Raw genomic sequence first — 14,354 nt, 5'->3', positions numbered from 1 at the left:
AATGAGCAGAGCTTGTGACCAGGGGACTGAAGGGCAAAGGGGGCTTCCTGGGGAGCTGACAATTGAAAGGATGGCCAAGTGAGAATGAGTCAAGGCCACCATGGGGGTGCAGAAAGCAAACAGTTCCTGGAATCAGAAAACTTGAGTTCAAGTCCCACTTGCTTGCTGTGTGAGACGGCCAATGAGCTCACCTCTCTGCACCTCAGTCTCTTCAGCTCTAAAATGGGGGCAGCAATGGCTGTCCTGAGTGAGGGTCATGTGGGGTGACAGAGGTGAAAGGACCTCCTAAACAGTTTAATGCTCAACCTGTCTTCTTAATGAGCCGGATGAGTGCAGGAAAAGTCCCGATTGGGAACCAAGCTCTAATGCCCAGAGCTGATGGCTAGCTACCTCAGCCCTCTGCTCCTGCTCCCGTTCTGTACCTAATCTGCTATGGGCTGAAAGGTGTTGGGCTTATCAGTATTTGTTCCTCGTGGCCAGACCTTCCTGAGTGTTATCAGCCCGGCTGATAAGATAATCCTGCCCCGTGGGCCAAGCTCTGGCACCTGGCGTTCTGCATTGCAGGTGACCTCTCAGACTTAACTTTTTAATACCTAGCAAGTCAATACAGAGGCTCTCGGCTTACAGGCTGGAAGGGGAGGGGCTGGCTCAGGGGGCCTCCGAAGTTAATTCTCTTTGTTTCTGAATCTGATGTCTAGAATTGACCGGAGCCTCCACGTTAACACCTTTCATGCCAGATGGTGACTGGGTCTTCACTGGCTCCACTGTGCTGGGCACCAAAATGGTTTTGAAAAGACTGGAAGGGAGCACCCTTCTCCTTTAATTAAGTGCAAAATCTCCATATCTATTTCAGCCTTTGAAAAGTGAAACCCGGGCAGGCAGGTTCCCCAGGCAGAGAGGAGAGGTGTGCGGAATTAATATTCCATGTCGATTTTTCCTGTGTAATTTAATAAGTTGACTAAGCTTATCAGGGGGGCCCAGGCTGCATTTAGCCACTGGGTGAACTGGGCTTAGGCTTTCACCTCTCTTCACATCAGAGCGGTCGACCGGCCAGGGGTGAGTCAGGGTTAAGGTGAAGAGCTGGGACCCATCTTACCATGTTGGGTCACTTGTTAGCATTTGGAGACATATCCCTCCTCCCTCAAATATACCAGCCGGATCCTCAGAGTCCTAGATGCAGCCTGAACTGCACCTGCTCTCCTAGGCCCTGAGTCTTGGGTCCGCCCCACCCAGCTCCAAAGCTTTTCACCTCGCCCAGCCTCAAGGGGGAGGCACCTGAGCGAGGGATTGACTTGCTGGTATTTAAAGGAGGAAGAGGAAGGGGAGGGGGTGACTTGGCCACATTATGAAAGCTTCCTCATGCCTCGATTTTATCCTTTGTACAATGGGATGATAGAAACCACCTCATAGGGGCGATAAGTGGAATAATGTATATTACATGCCTGGCATGCGTTACACTAGAACATAAGCTTCTTGAAAGCAGGGCTTTGGTTTCATTCACTGCTGCATCCTCAGCGCCTAGAGCAGCAGGAGCTGCAGGAGCAACACTGAATCAGTGTAGACTGAGTAGATGAATGCAGCCTATGGTTCTTCCGATCACTCTCCTCCTTAATGGCTCGCATAGTCATTATCACAGCCCAGAATATTTTCTTGCTCATTCGACTTCAGTCACCTTTTCTTTTCCTCTCCTGATGCCTTTCCCTGTTTGCTCCTAACATCCGTGTGTACAGGGGCGCTCCTGCCTACACACACCTCCACACCTGCATGTCCCCAGGCTGCACTGCCTCTCTCTCTGCCCCTTCTCACCTGCAGGGGGAGAGGGAGAACCACCAGGCAGAATCCAAACCCTTGTTTTCCTACCCAACCCCCACCGCACTCAATGTTCAAATTGCTGCTCCCCTTTGCATATCTGAGGTCCGGTCACCCTCCTCTGATATACTTAATGCTGCTTAATAAGTCAGGGGTGGTAAAAACAAATCATCATCATCATAATAACCCCACCACTATTTTTTCCTTTCCAAGGAAAGCTGTCCACTCATTTTTTGTTTTGTCTGATTCAACACCGACTGATGCAATTCCCTTCTGCTCTGACAAATAGGGACCCTCAGCAAAGAAGGAAACAGAGCCAAAGTGAAAAGAGAAAGGGTCGGAGGCTGTCTGGAGATTTATGAAGCTCCCACTCGAGCACAGACAGCTGGACAGTTCTGTGCTCAGACCTCGAGTTTCATGAAAACACAAAGATTCTGAGACCGCCTTCATTTGAGTCATTTGGGTGGAGTTGGTGTTTTTATCTGTGTTATCTTCCCATTTCCCTCTCCACCGCTGAGAGCTGTGAGCAGTGAGTGGGAATGCCTGTTTTCTTCTGCCTTTGGGGGTCTAAGACATTGGGGCAAAATACCAAGAGAGGTTCCTTCTGTGCCGCTCATATCTCATTCTCACTCCTTTGATCCCACCCCTGGGTTTAGGGTCTTAGTTCATTTTGAGTTAGTGATCATCTTGAGGGGAAAATGTGTAGGAAATTGACAGACTCGATTGTAATATGACATAAATAACTCAACCCTATAAATTAACACAGGCCCACGAGGCTACATAACAGAAAATAATATAATAAGTAAGGCCTATGGCCTTTAACTGCATTGGGGTGACTGAGTAATAAATTGTAATGTGAACTACTCAATCCAGACAAACAGTAGGGGTTGACTTATTTATGCATTCCCTTAATGTTTATGACCAAAAAACAGATTTCATTTACTTTTATCTTCTTTGCAATGACTTAGTTGAACAAGGGTCTCAATTTACTAAATTAATGGAAATGCCGGCTCTGTACAGATAGGGGTTTCCGTCCTCTTGAGGGGGGCTGCCCTCCTGTTTGAGCTCAGATCTTACTGGACTCAGGGCCTGATGCCGAGTGAGGGTCCATCTCCCCTCAACGTGGCCAAGCAGGGAGGCCAGGTGGGGTGGTCCGCCTACTGGGGCTCCAATGAACTGAGGCAAGAAACAGGAGTGTCTCTTACATGGATTACAGGCTCTTTGAATGGGAGGGATGTACCACCTGAGTTGAAAGCAGGCCACGTCCATCAAGTTCAGTAGCCTGACAAAGCAGGTCTGTTACAGACTGAAGGTTTGTGTCATCCCCAATGTGACAGCGTTGGCAGGGGCCTTTAGGAGGTGATCGGGTCACAAGGATGGAGCCCTCATGAATGGGATTTGTGCCCTCCTTCAAAGAGTTCTGTCACCCCTTCAACTATGTGGGGACACGGTAAGACAATGATGACCTGTGAACTAAGAAATGAGATCTCACCAGGCATTGAATCAGTTGGCAGGTTGATCTTGATCTACCCAGCCTCCAGAAGTATGAGAAATAAATGTTTGCTGTCAAAGCCACCCAGTCTATGGTATTTTTGTTACAGCAGCCTGAGTGGACTAAGATAGAATCCCTGTGCATTGTGGGAGCAAGCAAGAGTCTGCAGCGGGCATCAGAGCTAGAGTGTGGAGCAAGCAGCCATAGGGCTGGTGTGTTCTTCCCTGGCCTGGGCCCTTAGCCCCAGTAAGCATGCCTCTGCCTTAGCCACTGGAGACACATGGAAAACCTTGCCTGCCCTTCAGTTCAGTGTCTTCTGTCTGCCCGGACACTGGCTCCCCCTTGGTCCAGGCTCTCTTCCAGTTTAGCTTTCCTGGCTTTTCCTACCTGGATTCAGCTACCTGGCTCCATTCTGATTCATGACTGTCTTGGAAATCCCATAAGTCTCTGCCACCAATCATTACGCCCCAGGCACCAAAATCTACCTGAGTCCCTGCAGCTGCATCCAGCTCAGGTGCCTGAGACGCTGCAGCTGCCAGACTCCTGAGGGGCGGGGCGGAGCATGTGGAGAAGAGGAGGTGGGACCTGGAGAGTGAAAAGACTGTGTCAAAATGGGCAAGGAGAAGAACAATTTGGGGGAATATTAGAAAGAGAGTTAAAAATATACTCCTGCGGTGCGTGGTATGAGTGGGCTGGGGAGCAAGATTGCGACATTAAATTGATTTCCAACACCCTTTGGTAGAAACAGAGACCCCCCTGCTGTGAACCCCAATGATGTGGCCTCAGTCTGATTCTTTTGGCTTTTAGGTGTGACCTCTAAGGAATGACAGAAGAGAATGACTGTTCAAGCTGAGAAAATTTATTCAAACTCCATGCCTCATGCTAAAGCTTTTTTTTTTTTTTTTTTTTTTTTTTTTTTTTTTTTAGTTAGCTCTGTTTCTGGTCCAAGAATGTCTTCTTTTTTATTTCTGGAGATCTTGATGCTTACAGTAATCACCTGGCTTTTTCTGGTCTGGGAGTCCTGCCTGTCTCTCCACAGTGCGCCTTGCTTCTACTTCATAACATCTTCCATTTCAACTCTCAGTACTTGTTGGCAGAAGGAATAGAGGAAACAATCAGATCTATGAAGCAAGCTATCAATATTTGCCTTCCTGCCTCGTCATGGGTCCCAGGCTCTGACGCAGAAGTGATGCTGCAGAGTCTTTACCCAGTTTACCAAGACACTCATATTTCCAGAAAGTGCACAACACTAGTCACCCCTATTGATCCAAAGAGAAATACGTCTTTTTGGAATCATTCTAGCTTTGCCTCATCTTCTTCCACACAGCTAACCTTGGAAATTTTTCCTATTCAGCTTAAAAAAAAAAAAAAAATTTTGAGGACAACCTGAATGGAAGCAGAGATAGCATCTTTTTTTTTTTTTTTTTTTTTTTTTGTCTTTTTGTCTTTTGAGGGCTGTACCCACAGCATATAGAGGTTCCCAGGCTAGGGGTCAAATCGTTGAATCAGAGCTGTAGCTGTCCTATGCCACAGCCACAGCAACGCCAGATCCAAGCCACATCTGCAACCTACACCACAGGTCATGGCAACGCCAGATCCTTAACCCACTGAGCAAGGCCAGAGATTGAACCCACAACCTCATGGTTGCTAGTTGGGTTCGTTAACCACTGAGCCACGATGGGAATTTCCACAGATAGCATCTTCATCAAAATTTCAGATGATACAAAATTAGGTAGGGAGTTGCTAAAAAAGAGTACGGTTCAAGTCAACCTGATTGGTTGGAAGAGGAACTGAATTTAACGAGACGAAATTTACTATCCTTGGACTTAAAAAAAACAAAACAAAACAAAACAAAAAACACAAAAAACCAACCAACCAACAAAACCCAAAACAAACTCCAGCACAGCAGTATAATCTCAGAATTTGGAAGATGGAGCTAGAAGAGTTACACACTGGTTGCGAGCTCAAGATGAGTCAAGGGTATATATAATATGACTCTCAAAGCACCCAAAGTGAGTTACGCTGCATCACTGGAAGCGTGGGTACAGAAGAGGAGGGGATCCCCTTCTCAGTGCTCCTGGGCCACACCTGATGTATTGTGCTTCCTCCTGACACCACTCTAGGAAGAACACTGACAAACTGCCGGTCATCAGAGGGGTGGAAACAGGAAGATGGAGAATCTGGAAATCATAACAAATGAGGACCACAAAAAAAGAAAGAAGTTTAACCCTAAAGAGGAAAAAATATTTAAGGGGAAAGGAAAGCTCTTTTCAAGTACTTTAAGGGCTATTTCCTGCACAAAATGGACACATCCTTTTTTTCTTCTTTTCTCCAATTCATGAGAATAAGTTACAGGGAGCTGAATTTCAGTCCAGCCTGGGAAAGAACTTTCTTTGGTAACAGTGAGAACTGTGCAAACCAATGATCTGCCAGATGAGTTCCCTGTCACTAGAGGTATATAGGCAAAAGTTGGAGGATCACATATGAGAGATGTTGCAGAGAGAATTCTTGCATTCGTCAGAGGATTAGATCACATGACCTCTAAGCATGCTTTCAACTCATTCAGATTTTCAGAATTATTATAATTTATTATACTATGCCTTACATGAAAGTATCTAATTCCTTTTGGTAAAGTAATAAAGCTGCTGCATTTTGGAAATATTCCCCAGTTCTTTTAAGACTCACTTTCAATTTCAGATAAAGAGCACAGACTGTGGAGACAACTGCCTAGGTTCAAACCTGGAGCTGTTACTTATTAGCTGTGTGACCTTGGGCAAGTCACTTAACCTCTCTGGGCCTCAATTGCTTCATCTATGAAAAAGAGATAATAATAGTAACGGCTTCATAAGGCTGTTATGAGGATTTAATAAATTAATATTTGAGAAGCACTCAGAACACTGTCAGCATCTAGCATTATAAATATTTATTAATAAAAAATAATGTAAAATGGCTGAAAACAAAGAACGGGAATGGTCTCAAATTTAACAAATGGTTCAAGGATGTCCTCCTCCCTTACCAAATCATCACTAGCAGCTCTGGCTGTAAAATAGCCAAGAACCCAGAGGCGGCAAAAAAAAAAAAAAGAGCACAAAAGTCACACAGGCTCCCTAAACTCTCCAGGGGGAAGCAAAAGCTTCCTGCTATTGGTTTAAAGTAACCTCTGAAAAGGGCTGTGTGTTTAATGACATCAGCTTATCCCTACCTCCCCCACCCCTCCTCTCTCTTCTTGGAGTTGCTAGGAGGCCAGGGGTGTACTGCATTGTAATAAAGTAGCGTCGGGGGAGGGTGGGGGGCCAGAGAGCGTTAGATATACAGGGTCTGTCTGCGGGAGCTTAATATCCTCTTACTGGAATAACTATTGTCCCAGCTTCTCAACAAATACCAACCATCATTAATAAAAGGACTAATAAAAGCATTTATTGCGCTCAGGCAATGGCCTTGCTTTTTCTAGCTTCAGGGCCTTGGCAGAGGCAGCTGTTGAAGAGAAGGGCCGGAAAAGCCAGACTCTCGCTGCAACCAAGGGATCAACCCCTGCCCCCGGCCCCCTCCCAGCACCCTCCCCAGCACCCTCTTCAAGGGCTGGGCAGCCAGAGCCGTGGGAGCCTGGGGCAGGAAGATAAGGTTCTTTTTAATGAGAGGTGGTGATGGTTAAAGAAAAAAAATGTCTTATAATATTCTTTCAAGAAGCTTAAAAGCTCTTCATCTTGCAAGATTATTATCCCCATTTTACTGAGGGGGAGATGGAGGCACGAAGGGATTTAGGGGCTCACCCAGCCATATAGCATGTAGCATCCCTGCAAGAACTAAGACTAGAATCCAATGTTCCTGACTCCCAAAATCCAGGACCTTTTTTTTTTGGTCTTTTTAGGGCTGCACCTGAGGTATATGGAGGTTCCCAGGCTAGGGGTTGAGTCAGAGCAGTAGCTGCTAGCCTACACCACAGCCACAGCAACACTGGAGCCTTAACCCACTGAGCAAGGCCAGGGATCAAACTTGCATCCTCATGGATGCTAATCAGATTTGTTTCCACTGAGCCACGACGGGAACTCCTCCAGGACCATTTTGAAATTTTAAAGAGAGCAAGGCCAAAGGCAACATTGAAAAAGAAAAATGGAACTGGAGGAATCAGGCTCCCTGACTTCAGTCTATACTACAGAGCTATAGTCATCAAAACAGTATGGTACCAGCACAAAAACAGATATAGAGATCCGTGGACCAGGATAGAAAGCCCAGAAATAAACCCAAGCACCTCTGGTCAACTAATCTATGACAAAGGGGGCAAGAACATGCAGTGGAAGAAAGACAGCTCTTCTATAAGTGGTGCTGGGAAAACTGGGCAGCTACATGTAAAAGAATGAAATTAGAACATTCCCTAATACCATACACAAACTCAAAATGGATTAAGGACCTAAATGTAAGGCCAGATACTACTATAATACTTCTAGAGGAAAACACAGGCAGAACAGTATTTGACTTAAATCACAGAAATATCTTGTTTGATCCACCTCCTAGAATAATGAAAATAAAAACAAAAATAAGGAGTTCCCGTCGTGGCGCAGTGGTTAACGAATCCGACTAGGAACCATGAGGTTGTGGGTTCGGTCCCTGCCCTTGCTCAGTGGGTTAACGATCCGGTGTTGCCGTGAGCTGTGGTGTAGGTTGCAGACGCGACTCGGATCCCGAGTTGCTGTGGCTCTGGCGTAGGCCGGTGGCTGCAGCTCCGATTCAACCCCTGGCCTGGGAACCTCCATATGCCACGGGAGCGGCCCAAGAAATAGCAACAACAACAACAACAAAAGACAAAAAGACAAAAAAAAAAAAAAAAAAAAGCCAATGGGACCTAATTAAACTTAAAAGCTTTTGCACAGCAAAGGAAACCATAAAAAAAAAAAAAAAAAAAGACAACCCTCAAATGGCAGAAAATCTTTGCAAGTGAAGCAACCGACAGGGGATTAATCTCCAAAATACACGAACGTCTCCTGGAGCTTTATATCAAAAAAACAAAAAACCCAATTGAAAAATGGGAAGAAGATCTAAACAGACAATTCTCCAAAGAAAACAGACAGACGGCAAAAAAAAAAAAGATGCTCAACATCATTAATTATTAGAGAAATGCAAGTCAAAACTACATTTGCAGCGGGGTGTCACTTCTCACCAGTCAGAATGGCCATCATCAAAAAGTCTGCAAACAGTAAGTGCTGGAGAGGGTGTGCAGAAAAAAGAACCCTATTACACTGTTGGTGGGAATGTAAATTGGTGCAACTACTATGGAAAACAGTATGGAGAGTGCTCAGAAAACTAAACATAGAACTACCATTTGATCCAGCAATCCCACTCCGGGGCATCTATCCAGAGAAAACCATGACTTGAAAAGACACATGTGGGGAGTTCCCGTCGTGGCGCAGTGGTTAACGAATCTGACCAGGAACCATAAGGTTGCGGGTTCGATCCCTGGCCTTGCTCAGTGGGTTAAGGATCCAGTGTTGCCGTGAGCTGTGGTGTAGGTTGCAGACCCGGCTCGGATCCCGCGCTGCTGTGGCTCTGGCATAGGCCAGTGGCTACAGCTCCGATTTGACCCCTAGCCTGGGAACCTCCATATGCCGTGGGAGTGGCCCAAGAAATGGCAAAAAGACAAAAAAAAAAAAAAAAAGAAAAGACACATGTGCTCCGATGTTCATTGCAGCACTCTTTGCAATAGCCAAGACATGGAAGCAACCTAAATGTCCATCGACAGAGGAGTGGATCACGAAGATGTGGTACACATACACAATGGAACATTACTCAGCCATTAAAAGGAAAGAAATAATGGCATTTGTAGCAACAGGGATGGACCTAGGAATTATCATGCTAAGTGAAGTCCATCAGAACAGCAGAAATTGTCACAACATTGTAAATCAACTATACTTTTTAATAAAACTTAAAAAAAAATTTAAATCAAGAGGCCGAGGCTATATCTATGTCCAGCCTCCAATGGGGGAATCTGTGAATGCCGTGATCATCATCATTGCTTCTCTAAATTGTTAATGTTGTTATTATAATAACTAGTAGGTAGAAGTTGAGTGGGTGGTGGATACCAGATAAACACTAAGACCCCCAGATTAAAGTGTTGAGTCTTTATGTTTTCACGGCTGCTCAGAGATGAAAATGAAGGCCAGCCTCCAAGGAACCCTAGGAAGAGCCCTCATCTTGAGATAGAGCAAGTCCAAGGGGGAAAGGCAATGGAGAAAGGCCAGGCCCACAGGCCTGGGAAGCCAGCCTTGGAGATCTTGAGTTTCTTGACTGTAGATGGCATAGCTGCACAGGAGGCTGGGAAGGCACAATCAAACCAACTGGGTTCAAGTCCTGACTCTGCCACTCCATTGCTGTGTGACCATGGGAAAGTTACCTAACTTCTCTGAACTTCAGGGTCCTCATCTATAAAATGGAGAGAATAATCATCCCTTCCACCCAAGGCTGTTGTGAGTAAGGATTAGAAGAAAGTCTGTATGAATTAAAAAAATAAAAATAAAAATAACCCCCCCAAACCCCAGATTCTTTCCCTCTCTGAGCCAAGAGCTTGCCAGTGAGGAGGCCCAGTAATTGTGGGTCCGGGTGACTCTCCCGACATCAGGGTTACTTTAGAAGGCAGAGTTTTTCTCTTGGGACTACCAGCTTCTCAGAGAATAACTCTGGCCTCAGTTTCCCCCCTATTTAAGGCAAGGCATAAAATCTCTGCCATCAGCTTCTCCCTGCCCCTGGGGGTTGTCAGATGGATGGAGGAGAGATACCATCCTGGGAAGGGTAGGCGTTAATAACAGCACCGGGATCTCTATTATTATTGTCATTATTCTGGCTCTGTCCAGTAAGCAGCGGGGACCCAGGTGACTCACAGAAGGCCGCAGCCCTGGTGCCTGTGTCGGGACTTGCCTGCCTGCCAGGACTCCTCCACCTAAGAGGCCTCCACCTCTTTCCCAGATCCTATTGGCAGCTCAGGGTCCTCCATCACTGGATGGGAAGGAGCACGAGGGGGCATTTGGAACCAGAGCCCAGCCCAGAGAGACTGGGGCTCCTGTACCACTGGCTGCCACCTTGCCTCACATCAGCAGCCACAAAGTGAGCCTAGGGTATGGGGGTGGTGGAGCTGGGGCCCCCGAGGGGTGTGAGGTTCAGACCAACCACTCCTAGAGAGGTCTCCTGATTCCTTTAGAGGCACCCTGGGGATGGCGGGGACCAGGGAGAGAAGAGTCAGGCCTGGATCTGGGTGGAGTGGGATGGGGCGGGGGGGATGATGGTGTGAGGGCGAGTTGTTTGCCACCTCCAAGGGGCCTGCTCTGAATGGCAGAGACCTAGCATAAGGAACTGCCTGGAAGCCAAGTGGCATCTGAGGATGGTTCTTATAGGTCTGTGTCCCAAATACCTGGGTCCTAAGGTCTCAACAACCGCTGGGAGTAGGGAAAGGGAATCGGGGTGCTTCTGACAGCCACAAACCTCCCACCACTCCGCCTCGCAAACACTCTATAAATCTGATCTGAGCATCTGTGACTCACCCGCACACACCCCTGCAGTTTCGTGGTGAGGACACAGCTCATCATAGCTGGCATTTGGGGAGGAAGAGGGATTTTGCCACAAGCTCCATGACAGACTGTCACCCTCCTTCTCGGGGATGGCAAAGCGGGTATGACTGGCCGCGTTTGGCAAGGAGCAGTTTCTGCCTCCCTAAGGATTGGTCCTGCCTCAGGAAAGAACACACCCCCAGAAGAGCCATTAAGGTCGGGGTTGGGTCCCTGGCTTCTGATCAGGGGTCACACCAGGAAGATCAGAGCTGGAGTCCCCAAGATCTGTTGAGGAGGTTTGCCTAGGTTTTGTTTTGGTTTTTTCATTAGAGCTGGAAGGGAACCAATTATCAGATCTCTGTATCCATCACTCTAGCTGAGGAAACAGGTCTAGAGAGGCTGACCTGACTGAACAAAGATACTGAGATCTATTTAAGACCCCAAACATCAGCTCCAAGTCTAGACTTGGTGTTTTTTCTTTTCCTTTTTTTTTTTAATGATTTTTATTTTTTTCCATTATAGCTGGTTTACCGTGTTCTGTCAATTTGCTACTGTACAGCAAGGGGACCCAGTCACACATACATGTATACATTTCTTTTTCTCACATTATCATGCTCCATCATAAGTGACTAGATATAGTTCCCAGTGCTCTACAGCAGGACCTCATTGCTTATCCATTCCAAATCAGTGTTTTTTCCTAAGGGCTCTTCTAGGTCCATCTTCAGTGCCTGAGAAACAACAGCAACAAGGTCAGCTACCCTTCACTGAGCACTTCATACGTGCCAGTTTTAGATTCGGTTGTACGTATATTACATCAGTCTGGGAATATAGATGAGGTGTTCAAACATCAAAGAACCGGTTTACTTACCTCAACTATATGTTTTCTTCCAGATCTGAGGGACAATGATTCTGTGGCACATGTTTTCAAATTCACAGCCATCGAGGCTGTGCTGCTTTATCAACTGATGGAGCATTTCCTACATGCCAGCTCGCCACTGGGTCCTGGGAACCCAGAGATAAAATAGGACAGGATCCCCACCAGTGCACTGGAATCAGTGATTTACTAGAGTTGTAGAAAAGAGAGGACAGGAACACAGTGAAAATTTATCCCGGGGGAGGAGGAGAAGGCTTCCTGATACATTTAGGCAGGGTTTTGAAGGGTGAGTAGGAGTTTGCTAGGTGAGAACTATGAATGGGAGAGTTGAAGTGCGTGCAGAGAAAATAGCCTGTGGAAGAGTATAGAATAAAAGCATTATGAGTGTTTAGAAATAACAAATAGTTAGAGACAGGGAGTGAAGGGACAAAGGGGAGAGTGGGAGATGATACTACCGAGGTGAGTTGAGGCAAGCCTGAGGACCGTCTAATGCCAGGCTAAGGAGGGCACCACTCAGGAATTCTGGCTTTGGAGGTCGGCTTTGGGAACCTAGCGCTCACGTATACACGTTCTACCTCTGAATCAGCCTGTTTGCCCACCCCTTCCCCGCCCCACCTCCCGATTGGCCTGGGCACCTGTGAATGTGTTTGTCCACCTGGAGCGCTAATTAGGCCCTCTGGGGAGTCTGACACCAACTGCCAGCTGTGGCCACAACCTCCAGCTCTTTGCCTCTGCACAGGAACTTTCTCAGTGCTTCTCTGGTGTTCCCCTCGTTACTGGGTGTGAGTGGAGCCTTTACCACTTGGCATTCTGCTTGCTCAGGCTTTGTCAGATGGCCCATTCAATGGGGCATGTGTGGAACCCCCAGCAGGGCAATGGAACCACAACAACCACTTCCTTGTCCCTGCTCTGGTCCCAGCTCAGGGCCCACCTCAGATGAAGCTCTGCCTCCATCAGAACTACCCCTTCCCCCAACCAACTCCCACCTCAAGTGTTTTCCGCCTTCCCTTTTATTTTATTTTTTATTTTTGTCTTTTTAGGGCTACACCCACGGCACATGGAGGTTCCCAGGCTAGGGGTTGAATCGGAGCTACAACCGCTGTCCTACACCACAGCCACAGCAACAGCAGATCCAAGCCACATCTGTGACCTACACCACAGCTCATGGCAATGCTGGAACCTTAACCCACTGAGCGAGGCCAGGGATTGAACCCTCGTCCTCATGGATCTTAGGTTCGTTAACCACTGAGCCATGACGGGAACTCCAGCCTTCCTTTGAGAACAGCATGGCTTCCCTGCTTTCCCCTGGTTGCCTTTTCAGCCCACCCTGCCCGGAATACAGTGGCATTGTTCGTTCTTTCACAGCTGAGAAAAGGAGATCTTCCCTTCCATGTGTATTTTTATTTTTCAACTCAGATCGTTACCCCAAGGGAGACTTCCTGACAGAGAGGTCCAAAGATGCATTTTGGAGCCTAACAGGCTCAAACCCTGGCTGTGTGACTTCTGGCAAATCACTTCACTTCTCTGAGCTTCAGTTTACTCATCTGTAAAATGGGGGCACGAACCCTCACCGCGCAGGGATTAAAAGAGAACACACGGGATGCCAGTCAAGGAAGGGCTAAGTTCAGCTGAGAGACCCAAGCAGGAAAGGACACATTCCGCTGCTTCCTCTTAGAACAAGTACCTTTAGCTTCTAGGACCTAAAAGCTCATAAACCAAATGGAGTGTATTCACCCAGGGCCTCGAACTGTCGCAAGTGACTCAGTAGTGAGATGGGATGGAACCCATCCTCCAAAAGGCACTCCAGGCCTCTGCAAGCCAGAGGAAGAGGTGTCCTTCCTGTTCCAGAGGGAATGAAGGGTTCAGGCCAGAGTAGTCCTCTGTCCTCCAGGGCTGCAGCTGGGTGGCTCCCAGGCTGACCTCTGCTGGGCCGGTAAGCCCCACAGTTTCATTGTTCCGCCCGGGCTGCGGGCTGCGGGGCTGGTTGGTGGAGTTGGCTTAGGGAAGGATATTTTGTATTTGGCTTTTGGAATGACTAATGAATGAGCTGTCTCCACGGCAGGAGAATTATGCCACTTAAGCAAAACCCAGCCGGGCTGGTCGGCTCAGAGATAGCTAATAGGAAATGCCTGTCAGAACACTGACGCTTCAAAGCCAAATATATTCTCACTGTGTTCTCTGTTTGCTAAGTTTACTTTATGCAAAAATATAACTCAGCTGAAAATATGTAGATGGCAGAGAGCTCGCTCCTTCCCTCTGGAAGAAATGGTGCCGACGACGAGGAGGAGGGCAGCTCCCGGTTAACCCTACTGGTCCTGCCAGGCTGGGGAAGAGCCACGCCCTCACTCGGCCAAAGAGCACAGACTTCTATTCAGCAGAAGGTCTGTGACCCTGATGGGCCCATAGCAACCAGGATCCTCAATGGGAGGCAACTGCCCTCCCACCAAGCTTCCAGACATCAGGGAGAGAGGGAGCATGGGCAACAGTGCACACGAGTGGCCCAGCCTGCCATTTTGCAAAGTTGCAAGGGCTCGAGAGGACCCATGTGGGCACCTCTGAATGTCTGTCCCCTGATGGTTTTACCCTCCCTTCCCCATGCGCCAATAAGGGAGGCACAAAGTCCTCCCACCGAGAAACAACTGAGAAA

General features: G+C 47.5%; 1 long non-coding RNA gene across 2 annotated transcripts in view; it reads right to left on the bottom strand.

Moving 5' to 3' along the window:
* Positions 1-14,354, bottom strand: part of LOC110256376 — a 109,354-nt gene that overhangs the window by 26,025 nt on the left and 68,975 nt on the right. The window contains exon 4 of one of the 2 annotated variants that reach the window (XR_002337775.1): positions 3,183-4,387. The exons of the other annotated variant lie outside the window; for it this stretch is intronic. This is a non-coding gene — a long non-coding RNA (uncharacterized LOC110256376). Of the gene's footprint in view, positions 1-3,182; positions 4,388-14,354 lie in introns of those variants that run through there. 2 annotated transcript variants of the gene reach the window in all.

The sequence above is a fragment of the Sus scrofa genome, chromosome 13 (assembly GCF_000003025.6).
Source record: "Sus scrofa isolate TJ Tabasco breed Duroc chromosome 13, Sscrofa11.1, whole genome shotgun sequence".
In the NCBI taxonomy this organism is placed as follows: Eukaryota; Metazoa; Chordata; class Mammalia; order Artiodactyla; family Suidae; genus Sus; species Sus scrofa.
The sequence above is the reverse complement of the archived record's forward strand: the minus strand, read 5'-3'. Positions and strand labels throughout refer to the sequence as shown.